This window comes from Chelonia mydas, chromosome 2 (assembly GCF_015237465.2).
Source record: "Chelonia mydas isolate rCheMyd1 chromosome 2, rCheMyd1.pri.v2, whole genome shotgun sequence".
NCBI lineage: Eukaryota > Metazoa > Chordata > Testudines > Cheloniidae > Chelonia > Chelonia mydas.
The window spans coordinates 158304935-158327381 of NC_057850.1; the positions used below are offsets into that span (position 1 = coordinate 158304935).

At 40.7% G+C, this 22447-nt stretch overlaps 1 long non-coding RNA gene across 1 annotated transcript; it reads left to right on the forward strand.

Annotated features, from left to right (window-relative positions):
* Positions 1 to 257: 257 nt before the first annotated feature.
* LOC122464316 lies at positions 258 to 21384 on the forward strand. Its single transcript, XR_006288256.1, has 3 exons — positions 258 to 268; positions 6417 to 6420; positions 21192 to 21384. It is a non-coding gene; the product is annotated as an uncharacterized LOC122464316 (long non-coding RNA).
* The last annotated feature ends 1063 nt before the right edge of the window (positions 21385 to 22447 follow it).

The following is a 22447-nucleotide window of genomic DNA, read 5'->3' on the forward strand; positions in this document are numbered from 1 at the left end:
ATACAAGGCAAAAGCTATAGCTAATATCTCATATATATCTCCCTATAATTATGTAGTTAGAGTATTAATTATAGGTGGCGGTGGGCCTGAATCAAAACCCTAGATCTGAACACCTGAATTTTTGGAGGGTTGGGAAATGGAGCATTTAGATATTTGGAGCTAGACCCAAATCTCATATTGGGGCCCCTTTTTCTATAAAGGAACAAACACTGGTTCAAACACTACTAAATTCTGGGATGTGTGTGGGGGGGGGGGAGAGAAGATCATGGTCAGATACTGCACTGATCAAAAGCTAGGCAGATAGGTAGGAATCTAGTTGTTAGGTTGTAAGTATGATATGCTTTTATTTTATTTAACTCAGTGAAATTAACCTAATCCCAACATTTCTCCCCCCCCAAAAAAATGTTTAGCCATTTTAAGATAAAAAATGGTTAGCTATTTTAAAATATATGGCAAGAATGTGGTGCAGTACAACTTATATATTAGATCTGTCACAATATCTTACAAAATGCAAGTCTGTGGCAGGCTTCATAATGGGTTCTGACTCAGATGATTTGGTGGCTGAGTCAGACCCTGAATCTGACCTCAATGACTGAATTACTAAACTTTTTTCTAAATCTGACTTTAATGAGAAATAAAGCAGAGTTTTTAGACAGCTAGAAAATAATATGAAGACTTTTTAAAATATATTGTTAAAACAGGTAAGGGGACACTTGGAAGATGTGAAAATGTTCACATTTACTAATCAGCAGGTCTGGATGATATGAATTCTGCAGTGCTAAGAATGTTAGGTAATATCCCAAATCACTGTCCAATATATTTTAAAAGTCAGAAGTAGGAAAGTACCACAAAATTTAAATGGGGCAGGGGATGGAAGAGAATGATTTCAAACAAGGGAAGGAGACTGCCTGACAATTCAGTGTCCGATAATTTTACCTTCAGTTCCTATAACAATGAAACAAATTAGCAGAAAAATCTAGAAACATCTGCTGGATAATAGAACCTGAAGCAATAAGTCACAGGTTTATAAAGACATCAAAAAATCTTTGATTGGCTAACTAAAAATTGACTAAGAAATCAGTAAATGTGATGTGTATAAATGTTTAGAGAAGCCTTTGATAGTCTCATGAAATCTTAAAATTAATTTCTATCCGCTCTGATATAAATATTAGCATCTATTCTCATGGCCTTGATTTAGTCAATGCAATTGTCGTCTTTGCATACAGAAAACAAAGGGTAAAGGCAATGTATGGAGTTGGAAGTGATGTCTAGTAGGTTCTACAAGGACTTGTTTCTTATCTTTTCAATGATCAGAAAGCAGGAAATCAGCAATTCAATGGAATGTATGAATGATACTAAATTGCTAGGTAGTGCAAATATCACGGAGTACAAAACATAATAAAAAGGGACTTAGAAAGATTAGAAACAGGGGAAGGAAATAACAAAATAAGATTATCTTTGGAAAGTGCTGGCTGATACATCTGCAGGGGGAAGAATACAACAGCAATCGACAACAGTGGTGCTGGATGAGATCTGGGTTTTATAATTGGCAGTAAATTTGACATGACTTTGCAAATAAAAGATAAAATATTCCCCGGGCAACTTTGGGAGGCATACGCCACAACGTTGGAAATTAATAGTCTCTATCTCTGCCACTCTATGCTCTATTTCAAGAGCCGTTGTTAATTTGAACTTACTTAAATTGAGCTATTTTCTGACCATAAATAGTAAGTCCTAATTTTTAATTCCATAACACTTTATAAAGGTTTTTTCCTGCTATGCCACTGATGTTTATAAGGAACTTCTGAGCATGAAACTGTTCCTAAAATAGGGTCAGGTTTGATTAATTTACCCGGGGGGAGAGGGGAGGAAGAGAATTCAAAAAATGATAAAACATTTAATTTTAACATTTTTCTAAACAAAAAAAATGCTGGTTTTTCCAGTTTGAAATTTCTTTTTGTTTAGAAATTAGACAATTTTTAAGGAAAGAAAAAATCCAATAAACCGATTGGAAATTATGAAACCAAAAATTGGTTTATAAACCAATTTAAGATTTTGACTCTTCATCCTGATTTGAGACTGGGATAAAATTTCAAACTCTCTAAAATAGTCACAGGGATGTAAATCCATTTACCACCCAGCTCTTAGCTTTGCAGCTTCCCCTAACTCTTTGTAATTTAAAATGCTTTAAAAGGTATTATATTTCTTATGGTCTGTTTTTACAGTTCACTGCTTTTTCAGTGTTTAGTCATAAGTTTATAACAGAATATATTTTTATGCTGAGCTTGCCTGACTCCTTTTATTGGGTTGTTAGCAATAAAACCAAACAATTGTAAGGAAAATCTGTTCCCTTTCACATTCTCTTACTCACAAATTGAAAGCTGCATTCTACATAAGTCCTGTAGAGACAGCAAATGTCACATAACACATTTTATACAGTGATATGGGAAAACAGTTTTGCTTATGCTGTAAAATGTTGAGACTAAATGTTTGAAACCATTTTTATATACAGCATTTAGAAGTCTAATATTTACTGTTCATAATTTTGAAAATCTGGCCCTCTGTATCTGAGTTCTGTACTAAATCATTGTCATTAGAGGGTTTTCATTTTCAGTCAGGAAGAGGTCGGGGCTTTTCACATGACAGATGAAAGAGGGAGGATTGTCTTGTGGTTAACCAACTGGTCTGCAATGGGGTTCAATGCTTGGCTGTGTCGCAGACTTCCTATAGATTTAAAGACTTGCACAAAAATCTTTCCATGTCTCAGTTGCCCATTTGAAAAATTGAGCTATTAATACATCCATCCCCCCACGCTTTGTCTCATTTATTTATACTGTAATTTTTGTTGCAGAGAATCTTGTGTACATCAGAGCTGGTTGAAAAATTTCACAAAATTGTTAGTGAAACAATTATGCGTATGTTTCATTCAAAACAAAAATCAAATTTCCATCAGCTCCTCTGTTAGTAGACCACCACCTGGAGCAAGGCACCCCAATCTCAGGTGGGATGTAATTCTAATGATTTAAATTAACTATTGTATAGTTATCTTTGCTAACAACTTGCCATATTTCTTGCGGATTCCTGATTTAATTTTTATCTCCCCCCTCTCCCCCGTCTTCATTATGCTTCTGCTCCTGTTCTGGACAATTTTGGGAGTTTCTCAATTGGCAGAAACATAAATTAACTGCTTTTTAAATACCATGGAAAAGGACCTAGTCCACATCATATTTCATGAAGGCTCTTTACAGACCACAATTCTCACTTGGGTTGCTGGTGTTCCAAGTCAGGAAACATAAAAATCTTTATCTGCTCCTCATTCACAATCTCTTTATTCTATCAACAAATGGAAAAGGATTCTGGCTTGACAGGTAAATGACATTCTACACCACACATCTCCCCTGCCTCATACATAATAATGCTACACCACATTCCATATATAGGTTTGTGGTTCTGCCTATCAGCCCACTTCTTGTTCATAAGTTTGTAAAAGCACAAAGCCACCAAATTAAGGTGGCATACACAACTTAATTTTGACATTTCCTAACTTTCTGAGTGCTTGACTTTGCAACCTCAATGTTCTTTTCATGTAGGTTTTTTAGTTCAATTATTAAAAACACCTAATAAATTGCATAACATTCCCACCAATTCCATCATGTGGAAGCATGGTTGGAACCTTTAGATCCACCACACAGACCTTTGTCACTTGAGCTAACAGAGAAACTGATAGCAGTAGCTGATTGGCTCAAGCAGAGGGTGACAAACCACTGGAGGGACCTGAGCCACACATTTTGTCAGTGGGTGTCACTGATATTTGCTGACAGGAGAGGAATTTTGACACTCTGGAATCTTGGGTTCCATTCCAGGTTCTGAGGGGAATGTGCTATAATGGTTACAGACTTCTTCCCCTGACGCAACAAGCCATTCTGCCCCATCCCAGTCCACCCGCTTTGGCTCCTCATCCCAGCCTCCCCTGTTGGCTGAATATCCCAGACCAATCCATGACCCACCTGGGATCTATGTCCCAGTTCCCTCACTCTGCCTACACCCCCCTCTGCCAAGTTACCTGTCCAAGCCCCACAACTCCCTGGTCTTCATCTCTGTCTCTTCCACGCCATCCTTCTGGCCATATGTCTAAGTCTTCTCCTTTTTCAACTCCACAGCCCCTTACCTGTCTGTCTGCTCCTCTTCGCTGATTGGGTGCCAGCAGGGGAGCGGCGAGAACACAGGAGAGACAGGTTTCAGAGTAACAGCTGTGTTAGTCTCTATTCACAAAAAGAAAAGGAGGACTTGTGGCACCTTACAGACTAACCAATTTATTTGAGCATAAGCTTTCGTGAGCTACAGCTCACTTCATCGGATGCATACTGTGGAAAATACAAAAGACACACCTTGATTATCATACACATTGTAAGGAGAGTGATCACTTTAGATAAGCTATTACCAGCAGGAGAGTGGGGTGAGGGGAGAACCTTTTGTAGTGATAAACACCCATTTTTTCATGGTCTGTGTGTATAAAAACATCTTCTGTATTTTCCACAGTATGCATCCGATGAAGCAGGCTCCATGCTTGCCATGGTATGGCACCTGTAGGACAGCAGGAAAGCAGAGTTGCAGCGGAAGCAGTGGCTGACAACCTGCAAGGTGGATTCATGACAGCAGGAAAGAGTTGCAGCGGACGCAGGAACGCATGACTGCCAACATGGAGAAATTTGCTATCGAGACAAGAGCAGGAGAGCGGAGTTGCAGCAGAAGCGGTGGTTCGATGATGACAGTTAGCAATCCTACTGCACTGTCAGCTGAAAGCAGTATGGCATCTGCATGAAAAAGAGGCACAAAATGATTGTCTGCTGCTGTTTTCATGGAGGGAGGGGCAACTGATATGTACCCAAAACCACCAGTGACAATGTTTTTGCCCCATCAGGCATTGGGAGCTTGACCCAGAATTCCAATAAGCAGCAGAGGCTGTGGGATAGCTACCCACAGTGCAACGCTCTAAAAGTTGACACTAGCCACGGTACTGTGAACGCACTCCGCTGACTTAATGCGCTTAGTGGAGACACACAATTGACTGTATAAAATCACTTCCTAAAAAATTGACTTCTATAAATTTGACCTAATTTTGTAGTGTAGACATATCCACAGGTGCTAGTCTATTGAAGTTCTTTTGACCATGTTAACCAATTCTTACAATGAATTTTCTATTCCTGTTTAGAGAAATAGCTCCACCATTTAAAATGAAATTTCCAAAGAACAAAACAACCCTACCCCACCCCCGACACACACCCTCACCAAACCCTTCAGCTTGAGGCAGGCAACCTATATGGAAAGTTTTAGCCTAGATTGTTACAGGTCAGCAATGTTACAAACAACTGAAAACAGGGTATCATCATGGAAATTCTTGGAGAGCTTTAGTGTTAGCCATCACTATCTGCAGAGATGACCCGTAACTCTTGATGGCAGGGGGGAAGGAACATGACTGCCCCATGCATCACCTCTGGCTCCCTTCCCACTGCCCCTGTGCCTCCCACACCTGCTCTTAGCCAGCACCACCTTGCCCCCACTCCCTTCACAGCTCCTTCCCCACTTACTTTGTGGGCATAGCATTAGCTGTAGTGGGCTCAGGACATCTACTGCCAAATAGGTAACTGTGACTGCAGACTAGGAAGGGTTGGGATGCAGATGGCTTTTCTGTATCCCCTCTGGCAGAGCTTTGCTGCCAGCCTGGTCTCTTTTCCTTTCACTGGTGTTTCCTAGTGGGGCTGTCAAGGTTCCTTCCCCACTCTGAACTTTAGGGTACCGATGTGGGGACCTGCATGAAAGACCCCCTAAGCTTATTCTTACCAGCTTAGGTTAAAAGCTGCCACCACCAAAGTGTTACACAAACAACAGGGAAAGTGCCCACTTGGAAACATCTTCCCCCCAAAATATCCCCCCAAGCACTACACTCTCTTTCCTGGGGAAGGCTTGATAAAAATCCTCACTAATCTGCATAGGTGAACACAGACCCAAATCCTTGGATCTTAAGAACAATGAAAAGCAATCAGGATCTTAAAAGGATAATTTTAATAGAGGAAAAAAGTAAAAGAATCACCTCTGTAAAATCAGGATGGTAAATACCTTACAGGGTAATCAGATTCAAAACAGAGAATCCCTCTAGGCAAAGCCTTAAGTTACAAAAAGACACAAAAACAGGAATATACATTCCATTCAGCACAACTTATTTTATCAGCCATTTAAACAAAACAGAATCTAACACATAACTAGATTGCTTATTAACCCTTTACAGGAGTTCTGACCTGCATTCCTGCTCTGGTACCGGAAAAAAACACACAGACAGAGAGAACACTTCGTTTCTCCCCTCCTTCCAGCTTTGAAAGTATCTTGTCTTCTCATTGGTCATTTTGGTCAGGTGCCAGCGAGGTTATCTTTAGTTTCTTAACCCTTTACAGGTAAAGGGTTTTTCCTCTGGCCAGGAGGGATTTAAAGGTTTTTACCCTTCCCTTTATATTTATGACAGGGGCTCAGTAGGAATGCTACATGCTGGTGCATTTCCCAGGCATGTCTGCCTGAAGCAGACTCCCACCCTGGCAGAAATCTGGGGTGCAGGGGGGGGCACATGACTCTTGCTCATAGCCTCGATCTGTGTTCTGTGCTCCTTTTTACACCCTCTACCTAGGTATATTCTATGTACCAAACTGCAAAAGGGCCTGATCCAGCAAAGGACTTAAGTGTATGCTTAACCCTTTAAGAATGTGAATGGTCCCACTGAAGACAACAAGATTATTCATATGCTTACATGCTTAGCTGTACTAGAGCTTAAGGGTAAATCTTAGCCCCCCTGAGAAATCAGGGTGCATTTGTACACAACTATTATCTTCCTGTAATAGCTTCTTTAATGCTTCTTCAATACTACTGTTACTGTTTTTCTCCTCATTACTGTCCAGATCTTCTCTCTATTCATTAGACCTTGTACAGATTATTTTTTTTTTAAATTCTCTCAGTGCCTGAAATCAAAGGATGAAATTGCATGGGTGAAGAAGCTTTCACCCTGACTCTAGTTGTGGATAATTCTCAAGTGTCAGCATTTTACCAGTCAGTTACACTAACTCATCTTGCCCAAGGTATTTCCATTATTCTGGATTAATCCTAGGTGCGTTATGAAAAGGATTTAGCAGAAAAGGGATAGCTTCAAGATTACAAGTTGTTTTCCTCCCTTTCCAATAATTATCCTCTTCATCTTTGTTAGTATTTTCATGGTGCATGACTGAACATCTGTGAAATATAAAATGTTTCTGTACAAACACTGTCAAATAAGAAAAGGCCATTCTAAAGTGGACTGGGATCATTTTGGTACAGTCAGAACAGGAACTTTAGTAATAACCATAGAAGAAACTTGGAGAATAGTTGTCACTTCTGTTTCCAAGTTGGGAGGTAAAAATCATTTAAAAGGGTCATTTATAAATAACAAGACACAGTGTAAATTGCAATCAAGCATCTTATTCAATCAAGAAATTATGATATGCCAGCCTGATTGAAAGAAGCATTTTTCTGTTCTAGTTTTAAGTGATAAGCATGTATAAAATGCCAATAAAATAGAACTGTCAGACAGCAATTTAACCTTCTAACATAAGTTAGTGTCTAAATCACATTATCTTACTAACTATAGTAAATACTGTAAAACAGTGCATGAGTTATTTTTAAATTAACATATATATTTCTTTCACAACGATAAGCACTAACTGGCTGATCAAGAAACATATGTAAGTTAATACATGTCTTTAACGTTGCTGCTATAAACTCAGATGCTGTACAGTGAGGCATGATAAACAACAGAAGGTGAAATCTGGGGCCTATCAAAATCAATGGCAAAACTCCCATTGACTTCAAGGGGACGCAGACATCTTTAACTTAGCAGGAATAAATTATGAGAATTCAATTATGATGATATGTGTAGGTTATTTAATTTCTTTTAAAAAAAATCAGCCATAACAAGAATGGTTCACCATTATGCAGTTGGGGCAGATGATCACGAAGCTCACATAGTAATTGGCTATTCTATAGGTATACCGGACAGCAGAGGTAAGGTGCAAGGAACATCAGCCCAACTTGTACACCCCATGAAAAAGCTAGTCTCAGTCTTGGGCCTTGTGTTCAGGGGGCATAGAGACTGCTTTTGTGGTGTGCCCTCTTAGTACATATCTCCCAAATGAACAGAGACACAAAGATGCAGCAGGATGATGGCAGCATTCCTGCTGCACACAGGTACTCTAGGGAAGGTAAAATGTGGTCTGGTGACGAGGGAGCTTGGCGGGAAGTCTATCTCGGGCACAATCCCTCCCCACGCTCCTTCTGCAGTGGTACATCTCTGCATGGCCCCAGACCAGTCCTTAAATGGCATGGTTTGGCCCTAAACCTTTTGTGAAATGGCAAAAGCCTGTTGAAGTACAAGATTTGTGCATTATGGGCCAGATCTTCAGCTGTCATAACTCGGCACAGGGTCTGTTGATTTCAGTGGAGATATGTCTTTTTAATAGCCGGCATAAATAAGCATATCAGTTAAGCAACATAAATAATTGAGACACATATATGATATCACCAGCAAACCCTAAAAATATTACAGTAGGAAGTACCACCCCCAAATAGGGCCAGTGTATTAAAGAGGAATAAAAATAGTGTGGTATAAAATTTTAGATAGTACTGTGGTCTGTGGATGGCATCATTACTTTCCTATCTTTCTACATTCTGCAAATATGGCTAATGAATACTGACTGAAAACTTTCCATTAGGATACTTGCAAATTAATGATATAGATTTGTTACATTTGCTATCAGGCTCTTGGATTTTACCTACAGGAGGTAAGTAAAATAAATGTTTGTGATATGCTTATTACTTGATACCACCAGTATTGTGACTTTAGGCAATGTGCACAGTTGTCCAAAAAGGTTATGACCAAGATTCAAATGCTGCATTAGCACCTAAAATATGTGGTTTATTAAAACATCAGCTATCCATTGCACTAGAGCTCATGTACTAAAAAGGATAACTAATTGTTAAAGCAGTGTGGTCTGTGGATGGAGCCCTGGACTGGGCTTTGAGAAGCGAATGCTGTTCCTGGCTCTTCCACGGGCCTACAGTGAGCCTTTGTGAACATCAGTTCACCTCATTGTTTCTCGTTTCTGCTCCCACCTGTTTCTCTTGCCTACTGAGGAAGGGTGCTCTTCAAGCAAGAGACTGTCTCTTATTAGTTTTTTGTACAATATCTACCACACTGGGGCCCCAACATTAGGCAGGGCTTCTAGGCACTACTGTAATGAAATAATTACATTGAGCTTCACACTTCAAAAATGAGAAGCTCATTAAACCAAGGACAAAAATCATAAAACTTATTTGTAACTCAGTTAATCTTAACTAGAGGCTGCTTTCAAACCCAACATCAAATCTCTCATCAATTTTTATAAGAGCTCATTATTGACGCAGATACCACTGACTAAGTTTCAAGATGTTGTGATTGACATTAGATTAACTCACCACTATTATCGTGCTCTCATTCAGATCAATACAAATTTAGGCATATATTTCAAATTGTGACGAATGACTCACCAAATAAGTGTTAATGTTAATAGGGGCATACACACAGCAACATCTTATTTCTTAAATGAAAAATGGCAGCAAGAAAAGAACAGATTACTACAGAGTATTATGAGCTTTTCTAAGTGAAAATACCTACATTAATTCAACATTACAAGCCAGCAAAGGTACATGTGAATACATCATATCAAGATTCCACAAGCTTCATTGGCTGCTTATCCTTTTCCAGATTTAATTTAAGATCCTTTTCCTCCAGCACCCTCCAAGACATCTACACTCTATGGGGTGCTTCAACTAAACAGGACCCGGATATGACTCTCAGGTGCAGGGGCAAACCATTTCAGCTGTGCTTCAGCAGGTGTAGAATATTTCATCAGAAGAGACCAGAGTTAGTCTGACCAAGACCGTTCAGCTTTAGCTACAATTAAGCAACCCCCACTTCTCTGATGAAGGCTTTATCCAGAAATGGCATCTTCCAAGGACCAGCCCACAACTGGGGAGATTGGAAGTAAAAGTCATGAAAGAGTGAAGACGGGAAAACAAAATGCTGAAACTTGAAGACCAGGAACAAGGAAGGCTATGAAAGGGGACAATCATTGCTGTATTTTATTTTGCAGTGAGGCACTTGGCAAAGCGACAGATGCCTAAGAAAAGTTTAGAATAGATAAGTTAGCCTTTACGATTAGCATGTAGAGAGCATGGCAGGTGCATAGAGCATCCAGGATTCACACTGAATTATTTTGTGCAATAGGCTAAGTCCCTCCTGCAGGGCACTGTTTCCCCTCTGCTCTGATTTATGTAGGAAAGCATTATTATCCCCATTTTAGGGATAGGTCAGAAAGGCTGGAGGGTACTGCACTGGAGACATTCTGCCCGATGATGACAGAATACTTGAGAACACAGACAGGAGCAGCAACTCTTATACCCTTTTTAAAAAAAGTGCAGCATGCTCTTGTCTTGGGGCCTGATCAAAAGAACACTGAAGTCCATAGTTTTTCTATTGGAGTCTATATGTCTACACTACCTGCTGGATTGGCGGGCAGCGATTGATCCACAGGGATTGATTTATCATGTCTAGTTGAGTCTAGACGCGGTAAATCGACCCTGGAGCACTCTCCCATCGACTCCTGTATTCCAGCTCGGCGAGAGGCGCAGGCAGAGTTGACGGGGGAGCGGCAGCAGTCGACTCACCGCGGTGAAGACACCAAGGTAAATTGATCTAAGTACATCGACTTTACACATTTATTCACATAGCTGAAGTCGTGTAACTTAGATTGATCCCCGCTACAGTGTAGACCAGTCCTCAGACCACCAAAAACATTAGTCACATTTCCACCTCAACAAAAACAAACCAACCAAATAAAACATGGTGTTCAGGTTAAAATAATCTTATAGACCCGTATGAGCGCAAGGCTATTTTGTTTCTTTTTAGTTGAAAAGAGCATGATTAAAACAAATGTCCTGTGTTTTATTATAGCGTTCTATAATGTGCTGAAAGAATGACACTGGGCTTGAAAATTTAAAGCAGTGCGCTCATATTTCCATTTGTGAAAAACTTCCATTCGTTCCGTATTACATGTCTCCCAGCTAAAGTGGCAGCAAACTTATTGAAATCAGGAACAATAAAAAAAGCAAACAAAAACAGAAGGAAGTCAACGCATCTGCATTTGGCCCTCATAATGATACGTACCCTGGTTGTATGTTTTTCAGATTATAAAATCCTTTTCAACAGTAATTTTGTTACTGGAGAAAACTTTTACATATTCATAGAAACAGAAATCATTTTATCTTTCAAGTACACTGTTTTGTTTTTTCATATTTTACCATCCTGTCCTCTTGCAGAAGTAACCCCTGCTCTTGATCTGTTCTAATTTTGTTTTCGGATAAACATTTCTTTCTCTGCTATTTCAGATTGGATTTAGAAATACAGAAGTCAGCCTAAAGTTCAATGATGATGACATACCAGCTTGGCAAGCTTCTCTTTTGAAGAAGTTCACTATAAAACAGGTTGTCAACATAGAGTAAGAACTCATTTTTTATATCTCTGTGCAAATGATTGACAGCTGTATACATCAGTGGATGAAAAGTTGGATGAAGCCAAGGAAATGAATGGAACATATTATATATGGGGGTAGAAGTGTCCTTGGGCACATAAAAGAAAACCTGAGTTATATTGTGATGAATCTGCATAGCAAACATAGGTCAGCAATGAATCTACCACTGTGCTCTCTCTAATCTGGAGAGTCAGAGATTGCCAAGAAGAGACGATTTATGGGCAGTTAGGACTCTGACAACTCTGCTTATTGGGAAATGCCAAGTATTAGAATCTAAAGGGTGCAATGAGCAATTGGACCAAGTCCAGTGCGTGAACCACAGCATCCCAGTGAGCCCAAGTTGGGAGTGGGTATGAACCGAGTTCAGTTTTATCTGGACTGAAAGTAACACAGGAAACTCACTAACAACTGGACTTGTGAACTGGCTAAGAAGAAGGGTGGCGGCTAATGTGGTGAAACTGCTGAGAGGTCCTGGGTCTTTAGAGGGCAATATGGTGAATTTGCTGGGTTAGATTCTGCTGCTGCTGCTCTTTTCCTCTAGACAGGTAGGATGATGGGGCAGCAGAGGGAGTATCCATGGCAGATAGGAGGACACTTAGGAGGAGCAGGGCCATGGAGACAGGTTGTGAGAGGAAGGAAGGTGGCATATAGGGCAGCTGGGGAAATGGTATTTGGATCCATTAGGTTCTAGATCTGAAATGCCTTTAACAGCTAAGGCACCTCTATCACTTACCTCAACTGTGACACATCTGGTGTGCTACAGAGGACTGTGTCACAACATGGTGCTGGGTGTCCCAGGATGCCAGAGAACCCACTAGCCATGATCAAAGCTAGGTAATCTGACTCAGAGGAACTAAAAGGCACAGGAGAGACTTTTGCTGTGACAAACAGGCTGTGATGAGAAGTGACAGGACAGTTGTCTTTGCCAAGGATCAGCAGGCTATAGGTTAGGGGTGACCAAACTGTGGCTTGTGAGCCAAGTGACTTTTTTTTATAAAGTGCAGCTTCTAGAACCTCCCACATCCTGCCATTCTCTGCCTACCAGACTGGGGTGGGGACAGTGGCATAGCCAGGTGGAAAAAACAGGGGGAGTGGAGATAAAAAAGGCACCACCCCCGGTACTCACCCAGTGACACTCCAGGTCTTCAGCAGCACTTCGGCGTTGGGTCCTTCACTCGTGGGGAGAGCTAGGAGATTCTGCCTTGTGGTGGGGCTAGGGCCTTCTCCAGAGATGACTGGTGCCTGCTGGAAGTGGGGGGGCAAAATTTAAAGGTTTGCCCCCTCCCCCCCCCCCAATAGTTTGGGTCAAACACCCACAGGCACACATCCACTCTTTCCCTCAGTGGCTCCTCCCTGCAGCCCCCAGGTGTTAGCTTTGTGTGGAGAGGCAGCAGAAGACAGCTGGGAGCTGGGGGGGGGGCAGGCATCTGTTTTAGCTCCTTGGAGAGAGGCAGCAGTAAAAGCAGTGGTTCTCCCTGAAGCTCCCAACTGTTTGCAGCTGTCTCTACCCAAGGTGCAGCTCCCAGCTTGCTGGCTCCAGCAGCTGCTGTGCAGGGCGGTGGCAGCACCACGTGACCCAGCAGGGCCAGCAAACCCTGGCAAAAATCTTGGAGGGCATGTGATCCCATGTGTCCCCCTCATACATTGCATCTGGCTTCAGCCCAGTGAGGAGGGGATCTTGGGGCTTCAGCCCTGCAGGGAGGGAGATCTCGGGGCTGAAGCCCTGAGCCCTGGCAGGCGCACCCCAGCTCTCAAACTTCTGAAGGTTGTTGTATGTGGCTCAGAGGGTCAGTAAGTTTGGCCACCCCGTATAGGTAATATTTCTTCCTTGTAACATATGCTTGTTAAATTCACAGGCCCAGTGATCATCTCAATCATGTTAGGGGATGTCTACACTTACCTCCAGAGTGATCGATCCAGCAGGGGTCGATTTATCATGTCTAGTGAAGACGTGATCAATTGATCACCGAGTACTCTCCCGTTGACTCCGGTACTCCACTGGAGCAAGAAGTGCAGGTGGAGTCGACGGGGGAGCATCAGCAGTCTACTTACCACAGTGAAGACACTGCGGTAAGTAGATCCAAGTATGTTGACTTCAGCTACGTTATTCATGTAGCTGAAGTTGCGTAACTTAGATTGACCCCCCCGGTATAGACCAGGACTTAGTGTGCAGCAAGTTTCTGTGCCCTTTTCTTTTTCATGCTTTTCTCTATTTTTCCTCTTTCAAACTCGCTTTTAACTAACACAAGCATAGGATAGGATTGTCCTTTGCCTTATGTGGCATAAGGGACACCCAGCATGGTGAGGAGAGCAGCCTCTACGGGGCTGTTAATCAAACTACCGGACAGGTAGGTGGGGAGTGGGTGGAAAGGGGCAGGGGATGGGTGGAGCTTTAACTGTGCCCTTCCTTTCCAATGCACTGGCCAGCACAGTTGAGACACCAGAAAGGGAGAAGAAGAAGGCTGGCCCAGTGGCTAAGGCACTAGGATCTACATTCAGTTCCCTTCTCTGTCACAGACTGCCTGTGTGACCTTGGGCAAGTTACTTAGTCTTTCTGGGTCTTGTCTCCAATCTGTGAAATGGAGATACAGTACTGGTGCTTTTCATAAGGCTGTTGTGAGGGTAAATACATCCAAGATTTTGAGGCACTCATTATAGTAATGGGAGCTAAAAAGTATCATGATAGGAGGGAATTAGGACAGTGGTTCATAATTCCCTCTTAGTCTGCTCTTGGGATGGTGAAGCCTTTTCAAATTCACAGTCTCTCAATTTGGAGCTTCTGGAATTTTTTTTGCTTAAAAGCAGAATGTCTACGCTATTACTTTTTAGCATTACAATAATTGTGGCATATGTCAAAAACAAACAAACAATCTGTGTGTCAGCATTTACCAACAGATGCCAGCTAGTTATCATCTATTGTACTTCAGGGCTTTTCTACATGGTGCCATGGGACTGCACCAGCTGGGGTTTAAATTCTAATGTGCATCAGCATCTCACTCACTATCTGGCACATGTGGACCCTGATGGTGTGCAATAAACATTCCCTAGTGGACATTAGTATAGTCCTTTTTCAAACAGTAATGCAACTGCTTCTGATGTGACCTTTTGTTGCAGTGAATGTTCATTGTTTGCCACTTGAAAAAAATCTCTATTACTCTTACTTTCCCAACTCTCCCTAGAACAAACAGAAGATAAGTTATTCAGTTTCCAGTCAGATCTTTCTCTGTTAAGCAGGTTCTCCCTTGCTGCTCTTCAGAAGACAGTCTCTCACCACCCTTTTGCCCTTTACATATGTTGTAAAATATTGCAGTATTTGCCTTTTTCAACCCTCCTTTCATTCTCAGACTTGGCCATTTTGCTCATTTTCATACATTGCTTTAGTTTAATCATGTAAATCCATGGCAGGATATTTATCTTCTATTCACTTCTCATCTTTGATCACTCCCTTCATTTTCTTGTTCATCTGTACTGTTTCCTTTTTCTGTCCCCACACCCACTTATGTATTAATGGAGTTTGTGTAATTAGAAACACTGCAATCCCCATCTGAGAATTTTCCATTTCCTTAGCATGGTGCTTTCCATTTCCATTGTCATTTTAATTTCCTAGTGTATTTTCTTTAGTAAATGAACACATTGCTTTGCAAAAGTTTAAGTTGAAATGGGCTGTAGCCACTGGTTCTTTTGGCAACTATTCAAACTTCCCCAGAGTTCAGGGGTGTTTACATCTAGAGTTTTAGGTCATCCCATTATGGAGATAGCTGTAAAGTTTAGATCCAAACCTTCCCAAAGATCTAAGTGTTCAGATCTGAGACTTTGATTCAGGCCTATCTTAGGTGCTTGATTCTCCCCTCACTTACAGCGCTTTAAATCCGTAGAATTAGACTGATGTGAAATTCAAGTAAGTGAGAAGAGAATGAAGTCCACAATCTTTGACTTTACAGAATGTAAGTTATTCACATTTTATTAGCTGAATTATTGGCTTTAATTTTCATTTCTGGACATCTCTCTCTGCTGGAACAGAGCGCTTACGCATGGATACTACAGTGATCAGACCCCTGCACCAATGAAGAGCCCCGCTGACATCAAAACAGGAACTTCATGCACTTTGAGGCCTCTGCCTAGAACATATATCGGTTATTTTTTATTTTCTGCTGCCATATCACACTGCAAACCTGTTTAATTTATTCTCCTCTTTCAGGCCCAGCTCCCTTCCAGTGGAGGACTGCCTGAACTGCATTGCAGGATAAGGACCCTTATATCTCACACTTAAAACAGGATCATATAAACTATTCCTGTTATAAGCATAACAAGGGTAAAACTCCATTTAAGCCTTGCTTTTCAGCATGATGTTAGTTTTGCTGTATGCCATTAGTTGTTTTATGCAATGCATGCAATTCTTCCTGGCAGCTTAGCACTCTGAGGCAATAATGATAAATGCCTTGGAAACTGTGGCTGGATCTCAAGTCTAATTCATTTCTGATTCTCCCCCCGCCCCCACATTACTGCATAACTTGGCTGCATCTGATTTCTATATACATAGTTTCTTTTAAAAGAATTAATAACCAACAGGCTATGCTGAGCTGTGGGGGCTATAAATGTGACCAAGATTTTCAAAAGTGCCTAGTGATTATGGGTGCCTCAGATTTGGGGTTTCCCAGCCTTACAGGGACCTTATTCAGTCAGCGCTGAGCATGGGCCCTGTGAAAATCATGCAATGTAAAGATTTTTCAAATTGGGTGCCCAAAACCTGAGCCAATCAAAGTCAGTAGTCACTTTTGGAAATCTCAGAAAACCGTTTTTAGCCTATCAAATGTACCTGCAATGGACGTGTGCCCTGATAAACCTCAGATACAGGATAAGATTCCTTCTAAATTCTAATTACTGATCTTAACTGGGTTTTGTATCTATTGCACTGGTCTTTGGATACAAGCTAGAAAGAGAGGTGATTCAACTGTAGTTTGCCATAATTCATCTACAAACAAAAACATTATGCCCAATGTCTAGATATGGGTGATATTAAAGATAAAATCCTAAATTTTGATTTGGTAGCTGACCAAACAATGAAGCATGTATCCATGAATAATTTGACAGCTACTGGAAAGCAATGTATCAAATATATTATTTGCCAAACACTATTCAAGCACTTCTCCATACAGGTGGTTGAGTAATTGGGGGTGGAGAAATGAGTAATTTAGTCAAAAGAAAAATGCCCAAATTCATCAGATAATTTTGCATTATATAATTTGACCATCTTTTGTTTTTAGGCACCCAAATTCAAAAGTTAATATGCATTTTTATAGCACATTTCATTGTAAAAATTTCCAAAATTCTGGCCAAAGTCTGAAGGTATTACTTAATCTTTAGTCAGAGTGACAGGGTGTATAAACTCTGCAATGGAAAGGAAGCGGTTAAAATGCTATTTTAGCCACAGGTTGTCACACCTGAAAACCACATATGGGCTGGAAGAGGAAGAGCTTGAAAGGGGAAGAGAGCCACTCAGAAGCAGGCAATTAGAGGAGGTGAGCAGTCCTACACTCTTAGAACCTTGGAAGAGGCACTTTCAGAGGTCCAGCTGATTGGAGCCTCTGGCTATTTGGACTCTACCAGACCTGTGAGGAGAAAAGGACTCTGGACAGTTAGAAGTTCTGCAATTTACATTGGATTTATTTGGGTTATTGTCTCTTTGTCCTTTTGTAGAAGGAGTCACTAGGACACAATCCAGGGAAGCCGTGGTAGAGCACCTTTGGGCTGCAGACCATTGCTATTTAACACAGGGCCCTGAATTGGAACCCAGTGGAGAAGGTGGGCCTGGATTCCCCTACCCACTTCTAGGCAGGGCAGAAGGCAGAAAACCTACCACTGATCCAGGGGGAATCTAGTGAGGAAAAGATGCTGGAGCCCAGAGAGTCAAGATCCTGAGAACTTAGCTGTGGGGAGGTCTAGGAGCCCATTCCCTGACCATTGGGCAGACTCTCTCTCTCTCTATATTATATCCCCAAAAGGGTGGATATTAAATATGTGGCCTCGCTGGAGAGCTGAGTCACACGAGGGATCAGAATATTCCAGGGTTGGAGCAGCTGTTGGCAAATGGCACCAGGAAAGAAGAGAAGGGGAACCTGCTAAGCCCACGTCGGGCTGCAAAGTGTTGCCTACAAGGAGTGAACCATTCAATCAGGTTAAATTCATTTAATTAAATGAGGTAAAGATTGAATAAGACTAGACATTAGCTTTATGGGCAAAGAAGAATCATGCAACCTTTGGGGAAGGTATTGATCAGACAAATGGCACATAGAATATAGTTTGGGGGGGCAGCTTAGCAAGGAATAGAAAAAGGGGAGAAAATGGACTGGAAGAGATAATTTTGACTAAGGATTCCTATAGCAATGGAATTTTTAATGCCCAAACAGAGTACTCAAAATCTTGGTTTTTAAAGTTTCCTCTATGAACTAGATTTTGCAGAGATCATGATTATTTTTATCACTATGCCAAATCTGAACTTCCACTTGCTTAAAAAAAACAAAACAAACAACTTCACTATTTCTCAGGTTTACAAAGATGATGGTTTGGGGAGAAATCACTCAGAGCATCCAGCCCCAGCATGAAATTACATTAGTCAAAGGAAATGATACTAGCAATGCCAGATTCATTTTCAAATGCTGAACTATTATTCTGCAAGGTTTTTTTTCCTTCTCTCTCTTCTCACACATTGACATGAGACACAGGGTGCTGATAGTTAATAGGCCAAACTAAAGGTAGCAGGAATACAATTTTTGCCTCCCTATGTATAGATAACTTGATAGGATTAGTAGGTGCTCATATCCATGAAAATTACTGTAAGACATGAATTGGTCTCATTTTCATCCCAGCTGCTGATACTCAGACATGCATGCTACATGCATGAGAAAGGTTGCTGTGCTGAGTAAGGTAACTTTGGGATGAAAGGCTAGAGAAATGAGCTGGCAGTTAGCCTCACCTTACATGCAGCTGTCAGCTGTTTTAGTCATCCATTACTGAGTGGGGACAGGGAGAGAACACCCACAATATCTTGGGATTGTCAATACTGGAAGCAATAGCTGACATTGCACGCCATGCAGTTGTCACAGTGTGGAAAAGTAGCGATTAAAAAGAATTGATTCATTGTAAGGTTGGAGTCTCCTCTTTCTCTTCGCTTACCTGCCTAAAAAAATGGGACTCTGGAGTCATTTTTATCAAGTTATTTTGTTTTCTTCATAGAATATTTGAAAATTACTGGGACCGTATATCATGCCAAGAAAATTGCAGCACTTGAATTTGCAACCTGCCTTTTAATTCCCCCCCTACCCCCATTAGAGGTAGTGTTTAGGTTCAAGCTATCTATCGATTCTTCCCCCTCCCCCCGTCCCCATTTCAATTTCATTTTAAAATGAAGTTTCAGTCTCTGGGATGGGTACCCTACCTTCAGTCTTCTCTTGTGAAATAAATTGCAATGCAGCAAAACTCAGTAAATAGTGCAGTTCCCTGGTTGCTTTTGATGACTGAAATCTTCTCTAATACAGTGCTTAACATCTGAGAAAAATTGCAAAAATCTCTTTTTGTGGTCAGGAAACTTGTGTTTTATAGAAACCTGCCCAAATCTGTAAGACTACTAGGCTCCCAAGCCTAAGAAGAAAACAATTGGATAAAACATAAAAGTTAGTAGAGTTTACAGATGTGCAATAATAACGCACATGACTCCTAAGGGTTGGGGTTTGCGCCAAACTTAGTTTAACTTTTAAGTTGGATCATGTACCACTCTTGACAAAACCAGGAGAAACATAACAATTTTCACTGAAAGCAGGTGCTGAGTTTTCAAGTTTGTTCAGGCCTCAAACTCTGATCCAAATTTGCTTTTAGTAATGCTGGTGTGATTCAGTGGAGTTACTTTGGACTTATGATGGGGTAAATGAAAGCAAATTTGGCTTTCAATGAGTGCTATAAATCCCCACAGCACCCCCAAAAATGGCACAAACCCCTGAGTAGTGAAGCTGCTCAATTTTTTTTTTTTGGCTCATAGCTCTAATCCAGTTAGAGCAGAAGCAGGCATATTTTAAAATATAATATTCCTTCTCTATTCTTTTACTACAGCTGCAAAAATTCCCAAACAATCCCCAAGTCACAGAACAAATTAAATTAAAATAGGTATGTCCCATTTGCACCAACCCTCTTCTACTAACTGCAAAATTTTATCCTGATTAATAGCAACAATAATCTCTTCCATTTATATAATGCTTTTCCACTCAAAGAATCTTATGTTACATCACAAACTGATCTTCAGCCTGCAAACCTTTACTCATGAGAATAGTTCTTATAAAAGCACTCCACAAGTATGAGCCAAATTCACAAGTGATGTGTAAGGTGGTGTAAGTTTCAACTTAGATTCCTTTAAACTCAGATGAATGTTCTTAGATTCCATAACATATCAGAGTGGTTAGATCTAAACTGCTGCAACTTTTGTGCTAGAGACTAGAAGAACTTTTAATTGAATCAGAACTGGAAGGGACCTTGAGGGGTCATCTCGTCCAGTCCCCTACACTCATGGCAGGACTAAGTATTATCTAGACCAACCCTGGCAGGTGTTTGTCTAACCTGCTCTTAAAAATCTCCAATGATAGAGATTCTACAACCTCCCTAGGTAATTTATTCCAGTGCTTAACCACCTTGAAAGTTAGGGAGCTTTTCCTAATGTCCAATCTAAACCTCCCTTGCTGTAATTTAAGACCACTGCTTCTGGTCCTATCCTAAGATGTCAACAAGAACAATTTTTCTCCCTCCTCCTGGCAACATTTTGTGTACTTGAAAACTATTATGTTCCCCATCCCCCGTCTTCTCTTCTCCACACTAAACAAACCCAATTTTTTCAATCTTCCCTCATAGGTCACGTTTTCTAGATATTTAATCATTTTTGTTGCTCTTCTCTGAAGTTTGTTCAATTTGTCCACATCTTGAAATGTGGTGTCCAGAACTGGACACAACACTCCAGTTGAGGCCTTATCAGCGCACAGTAGAGCAGAAGAATTACTTCTTGTATCTTGCTTACAACACTCCTGATAATACATCCAAAAATGATGTTTGCTTTTTTAGCAACCGTGTTACACAGTTGACTCATATTTAGCTTGTGACTCACTATGATCCCCAGATCCCTTTCTACAGTACTCCTTAAGCAGTCATTTCTCATTTTGTATGTGTGCAGCTGATTGTTCCTTCCTAAATGGAGTACTTTGCATTTGTCCTTATTGATTTTCATCCTATTTACTTCAGACCATTTCTCCAATTTGTCCAGATCATTTTAAATTTTAATCCTATCCTCTAAGGCACTTGCAATCCCTGCCAGCTTGGTATCATCCATAATGTGTACTCCCTATGATGACGATATTGAACAGAACTGATCCTTGCAGAACCCACTCGATATGCCCTTCCAGCTTGACTGTGAACCACTGATAACTACGCCCTGGGAACGGTTTTCCAATCCCACTTATAGTAGCTCCATCTAGGTTACAATTCCCTAGTTTATCTATAAGACTGTTACTTGAGACAGTATCAAAAGCCTTACTAAAGTCACGATAGACCACATCTACTGCTCCCCCGCATCTGCAAGGCTTGTTACCATGTCAAAGAACACTATTCAGTTGGTTTGACACAATTTGTTCCTGACAAATCCATGCTGACTGTTACTTATCACCTTATTTTATAGATGTTTGGAAATTGATTGCTTAATTATTTGCTCTATCATCTTTCTGGATACTGAAGTTAAGCTGATTGATCTGTAATTTCCTGTGTTTTCCTTATTTCCCTTTTTTTATAGATGGGCACTATATTTTCCCTTTTCCAGTTCTCTGGAATCTCCCAACTTCCATGACTTTTCAGGGATAATTGCTAATGGCTCAGATATCTCCTCAATCAGCTCCTTGAGTATTTTAGGATGTATTTCATCAGGCCCTGGTTACATGTCTTCAAGTCACATGTTCTACCCCTATTTTAGCCTCTGATCCTACCTCGTTTTTACTGGCATTCACTATTAGGTGTCCAATCGCTGCTAACTTTTTTGGTGAAAACTGAACAAAAAAAGTCATTTAGCACTTCTGCCATTTCCACATTTTCCGTTATTGTTTTTCCTCCCTAATTGAGTAATGGGCCTACCTTGTCTTTGATCTTCCTTTTGCTTCTAATGTATTTGTAGAATGTTTTGTTTTTATGCTTTGTCTTTAGCAAGTTTAATCTCATTTTGTGCCTTGGACTTTCTAATTTTGTCCCTGCATACTTGTGGTGTTTGTTTATATTCATCCTTTGTAATTTGACCTAGTTTCCACTTTTTGTGTGACACTTTGAGTTTTGGATCATTGAAGATTTCCTGGTAAAGCCAGGGTGATCTCTTGCCAAAGATCCTATCTTTCCTACGGAGTAGGATAGTTTGCTTTGTGCCCTAAATTATGTCTCTTTGAAAAACTGACAACTCTTAAACTGTTTTCCCCTTAGAATTGCTTCCCATGGGATCTTACCTACCAACTCCTTGAGTGTTCTAACGTCTGCCTTCTTGAAAGCCATTATCTTTATTGTGCTGTGTTGCCTCTTACCATTCCTTAGAATCATGAACTCCACCATTTCACGATCACTTTCACGTAAGCTGCCTTCCACTTCCAAATTCTCAAACAGGCCCTCCCTATTTATCAAAATCAAATCTAGAACACCCTAGTAGCTTTCTCCCATCTGAAATAAAAAATTGTGTCTGATACATTCTAAGAACTTGTTGGATAATCTGTGTCATTCTGTATTTTCCTAACAGATGTGTG